Source organism: Fukomys damarensis, unplaced genomic scaffold, assembly GCF_012274545.1.
Source record: "Fukomys damarensis isolate Sample0158 unplaced genomic scaffold, DMR_v1.0_HiC HiC_scaffold_39, whole genome shotgun sequence".
Taxonomy (NCBI): domain Eukaryota; kingdom Metazoa; phylum Chordata; class Mammalia; order Rodentia; family Bathyergidae; genus Fukomys; species Fukomys damarensis.
Window position 1 is genome coordinate 113,031,962 of NW_022900951.1, and position 12,150 is coordinate 113,044,111.

At 38.6% G+C, this 12,150-nt stretch overlaps 1 pseudogene; it reads right to left on the reverse strand.

Annotated features, from left to right (window-relative positions):
• Window positions 1-8,347: 8,347 nt before the first annotated feature.
• LOC104873706 lies at window positions 8,348-9,089 on the reverse strand (annotated as a pseudogene).
• Window positions 9,090-12,150: the final 3,061 nt, after the last annotated feature.

Genomic DNA, 12,150 nt, shown 5'->3' on the forward strand with positions numbered 1-12,150 from the left:
TATTTTCTCCTGCTACTTCATGGATTCCTATCAGTCTTATGTTATTCTTCCTTGCATCATCTAGGAGTTGTTGGATCGATTTCTCATGATCCCTTACTGCTTTTAAGAGACCTCTCTTTTCATGGTCACTGACTGCAATCTTATCTTCTATATCTGAGAGTCTATCTTCGCATTCTTTTATTCTGTTGCGTACACTTTCAATGGCGTGTTTAATCTCCTGGATACCTGTTTCAATCTGTTTTATGGATTCCATTTCTTTCCTATGTTGGGCATTTATTTTTTCCATTTCTTTCTTATGCTGGGCCTTCATGGCTTCTATCATGGTCCTGAGCTCATCTATTTTTTTGTCAGTTTCTGCTCTAGAGTCTCGAATCGCGACTTCCATTTTGCTCACTTTCTCTCTGGTTATCTGGGAAATAATTTCTGTTTTGAATTTTTCTAGAGCCTGATTGATCTGTTTTGTTACTTAATGTGCTTTGAGTTCAGGGTGTCCTGGTGGTTCACAACAAAATTTCAATATAGTGTATTTATCATTTAATGGCTCAGACAGCATGAGGACTCAAGTCCCCTGGTCTCAGTTAGCTGATGGCTGAACCCCGTGATGCTGACTGACCTCGGGCTGCAAGGCCCAGATTGAGTTCCCCAACCTTCTGAATGGTTGAACTCCACACCGTTCCATTACAGGTTTCCCATGCTCTTTCTTTAAAGATGTTCGAAGTTGGGAACTCAGAAAAATACCCTTGATGACCACTTCTGCCTCTGCAGAGTGGGTCCAAACACTGGCACAGTCAGGAGGTCTGAGAGTGCAGGGGATGGGGGCCTCGTGGGGGTTCAGGGGCGCCCACGTGGCTAGCTTCCTGGTGCTTGAGTGATGGCTGCTGGGTCACAAGCAGGCGTGGCTTTCCTTACCACAGTTGATCTGGGCCTAGGCTACCTCCCGGCGCTTGAGCGATGGCGGCTGGGTTGGAAGCATGTGTGGCTGTCCTTCCTGCCACGGATCTGGGCCCAGCCTACCTCCTGGTGCTTGAGCAAAGGCGGCTGTGTTGGGAGCAGGCATGGCTCTCCTTCCCACAGTGGATAGGGGCCCAGGCTCAAGGCTATTGATTTTTGACTGTTGACCTTGTATCCAGCTATGCTGCTGAAAGTGTCAATTTAGTCAAGAAGTCTTTTGGTGGAATTTTTTGGGTCTTCAATGTATAGTATCATATCGTCAGGAAATAATGACAGTTTAACATCTACCTTTTATTGCTTCAATTTGTTTCTTTTGTCTAATTGCTGTGGGTAATGTTTCCAGAACTATATTAAAGAGGAGTGGTGATAGTGGGCATCCTTGTCTTGTTCCTGATTTTAATGTGAAGGTTTTCAGTTTTTGGCCATTTAATATGATGTTGGCTGTTGATTTTTCATAGATAGCCTTTATTAAGATGAGATATAGACCATCTATTCCAATTTTTTGCAGGGTTTTTATCATGAGTGTTGAATTTTTTCAAATGCTTTTTCTGCATCTATTGTCCCTGACTCTGTTAATGTAGTGTATTACATTTATTGATTTACGTATGTTGAAACATCCTTGCATCCCTGGAATAAATCTGACTTGGTCAGGATGTATGATCTTCTTGATGACCCTCTGTATTCTGTTTGCTAGTATCTTATTAAGAACTTTTACATCTATGTTCATTAAGGAGATTGGCCTGTAGTTTTCTTTTTTAGTTGGATCTTTCCCTGATTTGGGGATCAGAGTAACACTTGCTTCCAGGAATGAATTTGGAAGTATTGCTTCCCTTTCAATTTCATTAAAAAGTCTGAAGAGTAATGGCAGTAGTTCTTCTCTAAATGTCTTGTAAAATTCAGCAGTGAATCCATCAGGACCTGGGCTTTTCTTTGTTGGTAAGTTTTAAATTACATTTTCAATTTTACTTATTGTAATTGGGGTGTTTAGAATTTTTTTATCTTCTTTAATCAACTTTGGTAATTCATAAGTGTCTAGAAATCTGTCCATTTCTTCTTTTTTTTTCTATTTTATTAGAGTACAGGTTCTCAAAGTAGGTATTGACGATCCTCTAGATTTCTGTTGGCTCTATCGCAATTTCACCTTTTTTTTCCTAATTGCATGGATCTGAGCCTTTTCTTTCCTTTTTTTGACAAGGTTAGCTAAGGGTCTATCAATTTTATTTATTCTTTCGATAAACTAAATCTTCAATTCATTTATTTTTTGTATCATTTTCTTAGTTTGCATTCCATTGATTTCTGCTTTAATCTTTACAATTTCCTCTCTTGTACAAGCTTTGGGGTTTTCTTGTTCTTCTTTTTCTAAGAGTCCAAGGTTCACCATTAGGTTTTTTTATTTGTTTGTTTGTTTTGTTTTGTTTTTTGAGACAGAGTCTCACTATATAGTTGAGCCTGACCTGGAACTCACTATGTAGCCCAGGATGGTCTTGAACTCATAACGATCCTTCTGCCTCAGCTTCCCCAGGGCTGGGATTAAAGGCATGTGCCACCATGCCTGGTTCATCATTAGGTTGTTTATTTAAGCTCACTCTGTTTTCCTAGTGTGGGCATTCACTACTATGAATTTTCCTCCTAGAACTGCTTTTATTGTGTTCCATAGATTCCTGTATGTTGTGTTGGTATTATCATTTATTTGTAAAAACTGCCTAATTTCTTCTTTAATTTCCTCTGTGACCCATTGATTATTTAAGAGAGTGTTGTTCAATTTCCATACTTTTGTGAAGTTCCTACAGTTTCTTATGCTGATCACCATCTTAATGGCACTGTGATGTGATAATATACATGGGATAACTTTGATTCCTTTGCATTTATTCAAACCTGTTCTATGAGCTAGAATGTGATCTATCTTGGAGAATGACCCATGTGCAGCCAAAAAGAATGTATATTCTGATTTTGTGAGGTGCAACACTGTATAGACATCTATGAATTCCACATGTTCAAAAGCTTGGTTCAATTCTAGTATTTTGTTGTTGATTTCTTTGCTTAGATGATGTATTTGTGATAATGGGGTATTTAGATCCCCCACTACAATTGTATTAGTGTTTATTTGGTTTTTCTTGTCCCTTAATATTTGTTTTATATAGTTGGGGGCATTACTATTTGGTGCATATATGTTTATGATTGTCATCTCTTCCTCTTGAATTTCCTTTACAATGATGTAGTCACCTTCTATGTCTCTCTTAATGAGTTCTGGTTTGAAATTTACTTTGCGAATAAGATAGCTACCCCTGCTTTTTTTCTGGGCTCCTGTCATGTGGAAAATTGTTTTCCATCCTTTCACTTTCAGTTTAAGGACTTCTTTTTGCATTAGGTTTGTTTCTTGTATACAACATACTGTTGGATTTTGTTTCTTAATCCATTTTGCCAGTCTGTTTTGTTTCTCTTGATTGGTGAATTGAGGCCATTGCCACGTTCTGACTTATTATTGTCCTGTTTTTGTCCTTTTGTTGACTCTTTTTACTTTTCCCCCTCTCCTTTTAGTTTCTTGCCTTGCCTATTTGATTTGCTCTGTTGGGCCTCATGGTGTTGTGACCTTCATTGTCTTTTTTTTCTAGTATATTGTTTAGAATTCCTTGTAGTGCTGGTTTGGTATTCATGAAGTTTCTCAGGTGTTCTTTGTCATGTAAATATCTTATTTCCCCATCCATTTTGAAAGAGAGTTCTGCAGAATGCATCAGTCTAGGTTGGAGGTTGTTTTCTTTTAGGAATTGAAATACCTCACTCTAGGCACTTCTTATCCTGAGTGTTTGTGTTGAAAAGTCTGCTGTGATTCTCATGGGCTTTCCTTTGCATGTGATTTGTTTCTCTTCTCTTACTGCTTATAGCATTTTGTTCTTCTGTTGGGTTTCTGGGATTTTATTATATGTCTAGGTATAGATTTTTTTATCATGGCTAGTTGGATATATAACTATATGCCTCACTTTTCTGTATGTCAAATTCTTCCCCCCATTCAGGAAGTTTTCTGTCATTAATTCTGCAAACAGCATTTTAAGTCATTTGTATTTTCTCCTGCTGCTTCATGGATTCCTATCAGTCTTATGTTATTCTTCTTTGCATCATCTAGGAGTTGTTGAATTGATTTCTCATGATCCCTTAGTGATTTTAAGAGACCTCTCTTTTCACGGTCATGGACTGCAATCCTATCTTCTTTATCTGAAATTCTGTCTTTGCATTCATTTATCCTGCTACAAAAACTTTCAATAGAGTTTTTAATCTCCTAGATATCTGTTTGAATATGTTTCAAGGGTTCCATTTCTTTCCTATGGTGGGCATTCATGGTTTCCATTTCTTTCTTATGCTGGGCCATTATGGCTTCTATCATGGTCCTGAGCTCATCTATTTTTTGTCAGTCTCTTTTCTTGAGTCTCTAATCATGACTTTCATTGTGTTCACCATCTCTGTAGTTGTCTGGGAAAGAATTTTTGTTTTGAATTTTTCTAGAGCCTGATTGATCTGTTTTGTTACTTCATGTGCTATGAGTTCATGGTGTCCTAGTCGTTCACTGTTGAACTTTTCAACCTCATTTGCCCTACTGTTTGCACTTGGTGAACTGGAAGTCTGTCTTTGTGTCTTGCTTAAGTTTTTTCTCATTTTTATTTTTGTTTTTGGTCTGTTCTTGGTTTAATTCCCGGGTCATTACTTAAATCTTCCTGATATAGTTGCGCTTTAGCTTTTGAGTCTCTAATGACTCACAGACATTCTCATTTTCATAATATCAGAGAAGACAACTCATTAAATCAATCACAACCCTTTAGCCCAATTGACACAATCAGCAACACAATAGGATCAAGTCCAACTTACAAATTGACCATTTGTTGTAGTCATTGATCTATTACCTTTAAACCATGTGAATTAAACTTAATTAAAGGAGCAGCCCAAAATACGCTTTCAGTGAATAAACTCTTCAGTATAGCATCTTTACCATTTAGGATGGGGGCTTAGACAAAGTTAGGATGAGAGGAGTAGATAAGTAAAAGAATTGCAGAAGGTTTCAATTGAAGCCAGAGGACATAGGATGACCATATAAAGTTTAGGAAACTGTTGAAGTCAAAAGGGAAAGACAGAGTGCAAGAATATAACAACTTAAGGGTAATAGGGGCTCATTTTCCTTTGAAACCTTTGACCCTTGAGTGAAGGCAAATGAGAGAAGAAAAAAACATAAAAGAAAAAAAATGATAAAAGAAAAAATCTGAGTCAGGACAGGAAGAGGAACAGAAAGGGAGATGAGGAATAATATGGGGGAGCAAGAGACTGAGTTGGAAAAAGAGGACAGAAAAAAGAAAGAATTTGCAGAGTGGAATAAGGAAAAGAAAAAAGAGAATTTGAAGAGCCTCTTTCAGACTATATCTCTGCTGTCATAACATACAATGTGCACATCCATATGCAGAACTAAGTCCTTTGATCTCAGCTAGCCAATGGCAGACCCCTGAGATTCAGGCTGATTTCAGGCTGCAAGGCCCAAATTCTGCTCCCTGACCTTCTGCAGGGTTGAACTCCACAAGTTCTACTACAGGTTCCCTCTGCCCTTTCTTTGAAGATATTCAAAGTGTGAAGCTCAGAAAAATGCCCTTTATGACTGCCTGTGTCTCTGCAGAGTGGATCCAAGGACTGGCACAATCAGGAGGCCTGAGAGTGTGGCGGAGCTGCAGAGGTACCTGTGCTGCAAGCTAGTCCTCACTGGTTGGCCCTGGCAGGCCAGAGTGAGAACAGAATCTCTGAGTTGCTCTCCCGGACCTCTGCCTTCCACCTGCTGGATGTTGGTCCAGGTGCAGGTGTGGAAAGGGCGTGGCTAACCAGTCCTCACCTTTTGGACCCAGGCAGTCTGGAGCAAGAACGGGATCTCTGAGTGGCTCTCCTGGACCACTGCCTTCCACCTTCCTTTGGGTGCTGGTTGTGGCACAAGCGGGGCAAGGTATGTCCCGTTCTTTCATTTCCCCTACCCTTCCTACTTCCCCTACTCCTTTAGACCTTTTCTTCCTATTTCCCTCCATTAAGCATACATTTTGATCCTTATTTATACTTTTAATTTTTCACACCAGAGAAACTAGTATTTACCCATGTGTGTCCTATTTATTCAACTAAGAGCATGGCCTGGATGCGTATCCATTTAGCTATAAATATCTCTAGTTTCTCATTCTTTATGGCTGAGTAGTACTCCATTTTATAAAAAAAACCACATCTTCTTTATCCAGTCTCAATCAATCAATTGGGCTGTTTTCACGTTTTAGCTATTATAAACTGTGCCACTATAAACATGGGTGTGCATATATCACTGTGGTATGATTCTTTTTATTCTTTTGTGAAGACACCCAGGAAAATATCTGGGTCAAATGGGTCCTCTAATCCTAGTTGTGTGAGGTATCTCCATATTGATTTCCATAGGTTGCATCAGTCTGCAGTTCCACCAACAATGAAGAAGGGTGCCTCTCTCCTCAAAACCAGCCCAGCATTTGTTATTGGTTCATTTCTTGATAGCAGCTATTCTTTCTAGGGTGAGGTGGAATCTCAGTGTTGTTTTCCTCTGCATCTCTCGAATGACCAATTATGTTGAACGATATGTTTATTTGCTGCTTTTACTTCTTTGTCTAAGAAATGTCTGTTCATTTCAGATGCCCATTATTTAACTGATAAAATTTTTATTTTGCTTTTCAACTTATACACTTTTCCTGATTATTTCATGTAAGGTGAAACTTGAACTGTTTAAAAGACATACACAAATCTAATACATCAGTAACCAGGGATTTTTCTTTTTTGCTATACTATTTCACAACCACGGATGTGCTTGCTAGGCAATATAACTATCATGAAATCAAAGATTAGGCAGAATACTGGCAAGGGAAAACAAAGCAAAGAGCTATGAGATATACAGGCAGGCTTGGTTCTACATTCAGTACTGCATTTTTAAGCACCTTTTGTTCAGCTAGAGAGGAGAGAGTTTTTTTTCTTTTTTTGTTTATTTAAAGCAGTGCATGAATTTTTCTTTTCTCATTTCATCAGATGAACAAATAGATGCTACACTTACATGGAATGTTGAAGGTACAGAGGTGATAATATGAGACAGAAAGTCATGACTACTCTTGATTCTCTCCATGGTAGTGTCCATGCAACATCCCTGCATTATAGGACCTTATTTGGATATGTCTGATTACTGAGATGGATGAGTGCACTTGGAAGATCTAGTGACAGATACAAGTATTATCCAGACTGTTGCAATCATGGGTATTCAGAAAAAAATTTGTTTTGATTCAGATCGTGGTGTGACTGAAGAGCAGGCATGCTGAGTACCGGAGAAAGACAGGGCCAGAAGCTCTTCTCAGCAACTCTTTGAAGCAAAGCCTGCTCACCAACATCTTTTACCCTGTCCACATGGTACAAAAAGTGAAAAAAAGACAAAGACAAAATTCCAAAAGAAAAAGATGTAAAGAAGCAGAACATAAAGAGGAGAAAGAAAACCAAAGTCAACAGCTAAAGGGACAAGGGAAAGCATGTTTCAATTTCAAAATTTGCCCAAGCTAGGACAAACTCAAAGAGTATTCAAGTGGATTATTTGACAGAGCAGTATTCTTAAAGGTGTTATCAAGAAAACACACAGGTTGGCTTTTCCCCCACTTTAGCTAAGTGATAACAAGAAAAAAAGATCCCACTGTTTTCACAAGTTGCAAATCAGTAACATATTGCTATAGGAAAGGGAGTTCAATAATGCATATTATAGAAGCACTGGACCTTTTCACAGGGTCATAACCCAGTTATCTGCCACAAAGAATTTCAATTTCAGGCTTTGAGTTGCCTCAGAGGAAGACACTGTAGTTTGTAGTCATGAACTTTTGAGTGGCAACAACCCAAACTAGTTAAGTGTCTCTAATCCCTGAACCACAGGCAGAATTATTATGAATGACCAAAGGGTAAGTGCCTCACTCCAAGTCCCAGAATCACAATATAATCTATAAGTTTCTGTACATCTTTACAATAGAATTGCATTTTAGTGACCATTTTGATATCAGATTAACCTTTCCAAAAATTTGCATATAATTCAGATATATTTTTCTACCAGTAAGATTTCTGCTAAGTTACAAAACCCCACAATCACAGTGTTCAGTATTTAAAAATTAAACACAGTAGTCCTGTCAATGCTAATCAAAATCAAAACTTCAAAATGCTGTGGCATTTGTGTAACCAATCTGAGTTTTAGACTGATACCACTTATTTATCCCATGGACCATTTCTGTGAGATTGAGGCTGTGAATAACTGAAGTTGTATGAATATTTTTTCTTTTTCTTTTTATTGCACAAAGGGATACATGTGGAGTAACACAGAATAGATCACAAAGCACAACAGACATTAGTTTTCTCCCTTCCCAGTGTCTCCTTCATAACCCTGGTTTTCTGATGCCCACTGGTGAGATTGTCCCTAAGTAATTGTATGATCAGTGTGCTGTCTTTGTAAGGCTCTTCATTCAGTGTATCCAATTCAGCGATGGCTTCATCAAATGCCATTTTTGCCAGGCTGAAGGCCTTTTCAGGAGAATTCAGAAGCACATAGTAAAAGACTGAGAAATGAAATGCCAGGCCAAGTCGAACTGGGTGGGTGGGCTGCATTTCTTTACTAATTTCAAATGTTTCCTGGTAAGCTGGCTGGGAGTTCAACACAGTGATTTGTTTATTATCTCCAGATGTGATCTCAGAAAGATACCTAAAATAATCTTTCATTTTCAAATAGAACATTTTACTTTCTTGTTGGTTAGCATTGGGAATAAGGTATTTGTCCAACAGCTTCAGAACGTCATTGCAGATGTTCTGCAACTCTGCCTGTATCTTCTCACGATATTTTTTGCCTATCTGCTAATTCTTCTTGTTCCTCTCTGTTTTCTGTTCAATGCTGGAGATGACACGACAGGAAGAATGATGGGCACCTACTACATTCTTGTAGGCAACAGAGAGCAGATTCCTCTCTTCGTTGGAGAGTTCTTGCCCCTCTTTGCTGATCACCTTCATGGCTGCAGCCATATCATCATAGTGCTCAGCCTGCGCAGCGAGTTTGGCTTTCTGTACCAGCTCACTTTTGTCCATGGTCATTCCCGTAGGAGGACTGCTGGGGGCAAAGGCACTTCCGGCAAAGTTGAGAGTGGTGACCACTTCCATCCCAAGCCCAGTCCTCAAGCAGCAGCTTATGCTGGCAGCGACTGTAGTGGTGGTGGCAGGGGCAGCTATTCTGGCTCCGGAATTGGCTGTAGTGGTGGTCGTGGCCCAGAAGCCCATTTTTGAATCCAGTCTTTAAATTTTGGGGGTCTGGTTTTTTAAAATTCTACACATATTTCAGATAATAAACATATGTCTGAGGAACAGCTGGTAAAAACATTATTCCCACACTGTAGGTTGTCTCTTAGCTCTGTTGGTGGTTTCTCTTGAAGTGCAGAAGCTTTTTAATAGGATGAGATCCCAGTTGTTGATTCTTTGTACTAGTTCCTGTGCTACTGAGGATTTGTTCATAAAGTCTTTTCCTATACCAATGTCTTGCAGAGTTCTGCCTAACTTATCTTCCGGCAAGTTTATTCTTTCTGTTTTAATATTTAGATCTTTGATGCAGTTTGATTTTAGTTTAGTGTATGGTGAAAGCTATGAGTTAAGTTTTAATCTTTGGCAGGTTTAAATCCTGTTTTTTCAACAACATTTATTAAAGAGGCTATCTTTTCTCCAGTGGGGGTGGTTCTTCTAGACTTAATTGACAGATTAAGTAGAGTGGCTGGATACAAGGTCAACACTAAAAAATCAATAGCATTCTTGTACACAAATAACAGACTCCCTGAGGGAGAAATTAGGGAAACAATTCTTTTAACAATAGCATGCAAAAAATGAAGTATCTAGGCCTCAATCTAATGAATCAAGCAAAAGACCTCTATATGGAAAACTACAGCACTCTGAAAAAAGAGATGGAAGAGCATATAAGAAAATGGAAAGACATCCCCTGCTCCTGGGTAGGAAGAATCAACATAATGAAAATGGCCATACTACGAAAACTGCTATACAGATTCAATGCAATCCTGATTGAAATTCCAACAGTATATTTTACAGAACTAGAGAAAATAATCCAAAAATTCACTTTGAACCCGAAGAGACCTAGAATAACAAAATCAATTCTAGGCAACAGAGACATGACAGGAGATATCACAATTTCCAACTCGAAAGTATAATACAAAGCCACTGTAATAAAAACAGCATAGTACTGGCAAAGAAAAAGACCCAAGGATCAGTGGAATAGATTGGAAGGTACAGAAACAACTACAGATGTACTCAGCTACCTAGTCATTGACACAGGAGCCAACCATACCCACTGGAAGAAAGATACCTTCTTTAATAAATGGTGCTGGAAAAACTGGATTTCAACCTGCCAAAGATTAAAACTAGACCCTTATTGGAGCCAGGGATTTAGCTCAGTGGTGTCGCCGCCCACCTCGCAAGAGCAAGACCCGAGTTCGATCCCCGGTACCAAAAACAAACAAACAAACAAACGAAAACCCAAAAAACCATCCCCCCAAAAAACTAGACCCTTATCTTTAACCATGCACTAAACTGAATTAAATATTTAAATATTAAAAAAGAGTCACTAAATTTGCTGAAAGATGTTATGCAGAACTCTTGAAGACATTGGCATAGGAAAAGACTTTATGAACAAATCCTCAGTAGCACAGGAACTGGCACAAAGAATCAACAACTGGGATCTCATCTTATTAAAAAGCTTCTACACTGCAAAAGTAACCAGCAACAGAACTAAGAGGCAAATAACAATGTGGGAAAAAATGTTTACCAGCTGCTCCTCAGACAAAGGAATATCATCAATAATATATAAAGAACTCAAAAAAATCAGGCCCCCCAAATATAAAGACCCAATCCAGATATGGGCATCCAAAATTAACAGACATTTCTCAGACAAGATGTAAAAGCAGAAAATAAATATATGAAAAAATGCTCAACATTGCTGGTCATTCGAGAGATGCAGATGAAAACAACACTGAGATTCCACCTCACCTCAGAAAGAATGGCTGCTATCAAGAAATCAACCAATAACAAATGTTGGCAGGGTTGTGGGGTGAAAGGATCCCTTCTCCATTGTTGGTGGGACTGTAGACTTGTGTGACCACTCTGAAAATCATTATGGAGATACCTCAAAAAATTAGGATGAGAGCTGCCATTTGACCCAGCTATCCCTCTGCTGGGTATCTTTCCAAAAGAATTAAAATAATCATACCACAGTGATATATGCACACCCATGTTTTTAGCAGCAGTTTGTAATAGCAATTGGAAACAGTCCAATTGCCCATCAACTGGGGACTAGATGAAGGTGTGATTTTTTATTTTTTTTTCTTCATTGAGTTTATTGGTACACTTTAGTTATACAGTACAGATATATTCATTATTGGGATCTTGTAGCTTTACATGACAGGTCTTGGTTCTCATTTTTTCCCCTTGTCCCTGCCCTCCCTTCAACCTCTCCTCCCCTCCCCATTTACAAACATTTTATTTCCATATTTTCATTTTTGCCAATTTTTTCTCTTTCCCTTATTACCTTTCCCCTTCCCTTCTCACTTTCCCTACACCTTTAGCCCCTTTCTTCCCATCTCACAATGTTAGCTATCTCATTAGGATCTTATGTACTATTATAGTTTATTCACACCAGAGAAACTATTCAGTATTTATACATGTATGACTTATTTTTTTCACTTAGGAGTATATCCTCAATATGCATCCATTTTCCTATGAGTGAATCTAATTTCTCATTCTTTATGGCTGAGTAGTACTGCATTTTATAGAAAAACCACATCTTCATTATCCAGTTTCCACCTGATGGGCAAATAGGCTGTTTCCAAGTTTTAGCTATTTCAAACTGTGCCGCTATAAACATGGGTGTGCATATATCACTCTAGTACAATTCTTTTAATTCTTTAAGACACCCAGAAGAGGGATGTCTGAGTCAAGTAGAACCTCTAATCCTAGTTTTTTGAGGTATCAGGGGAGGGCCTACCTTCCTGGTGCTGGAGCAATGGTGGCACATACAGGGGAGGGGGCGGCTCAAGATGTGGTTTTTCTATAAAATGGAGTACTACTCAGCCATAAAGAATGAGAAATTAGAGTTTTTCATAGGAAAAA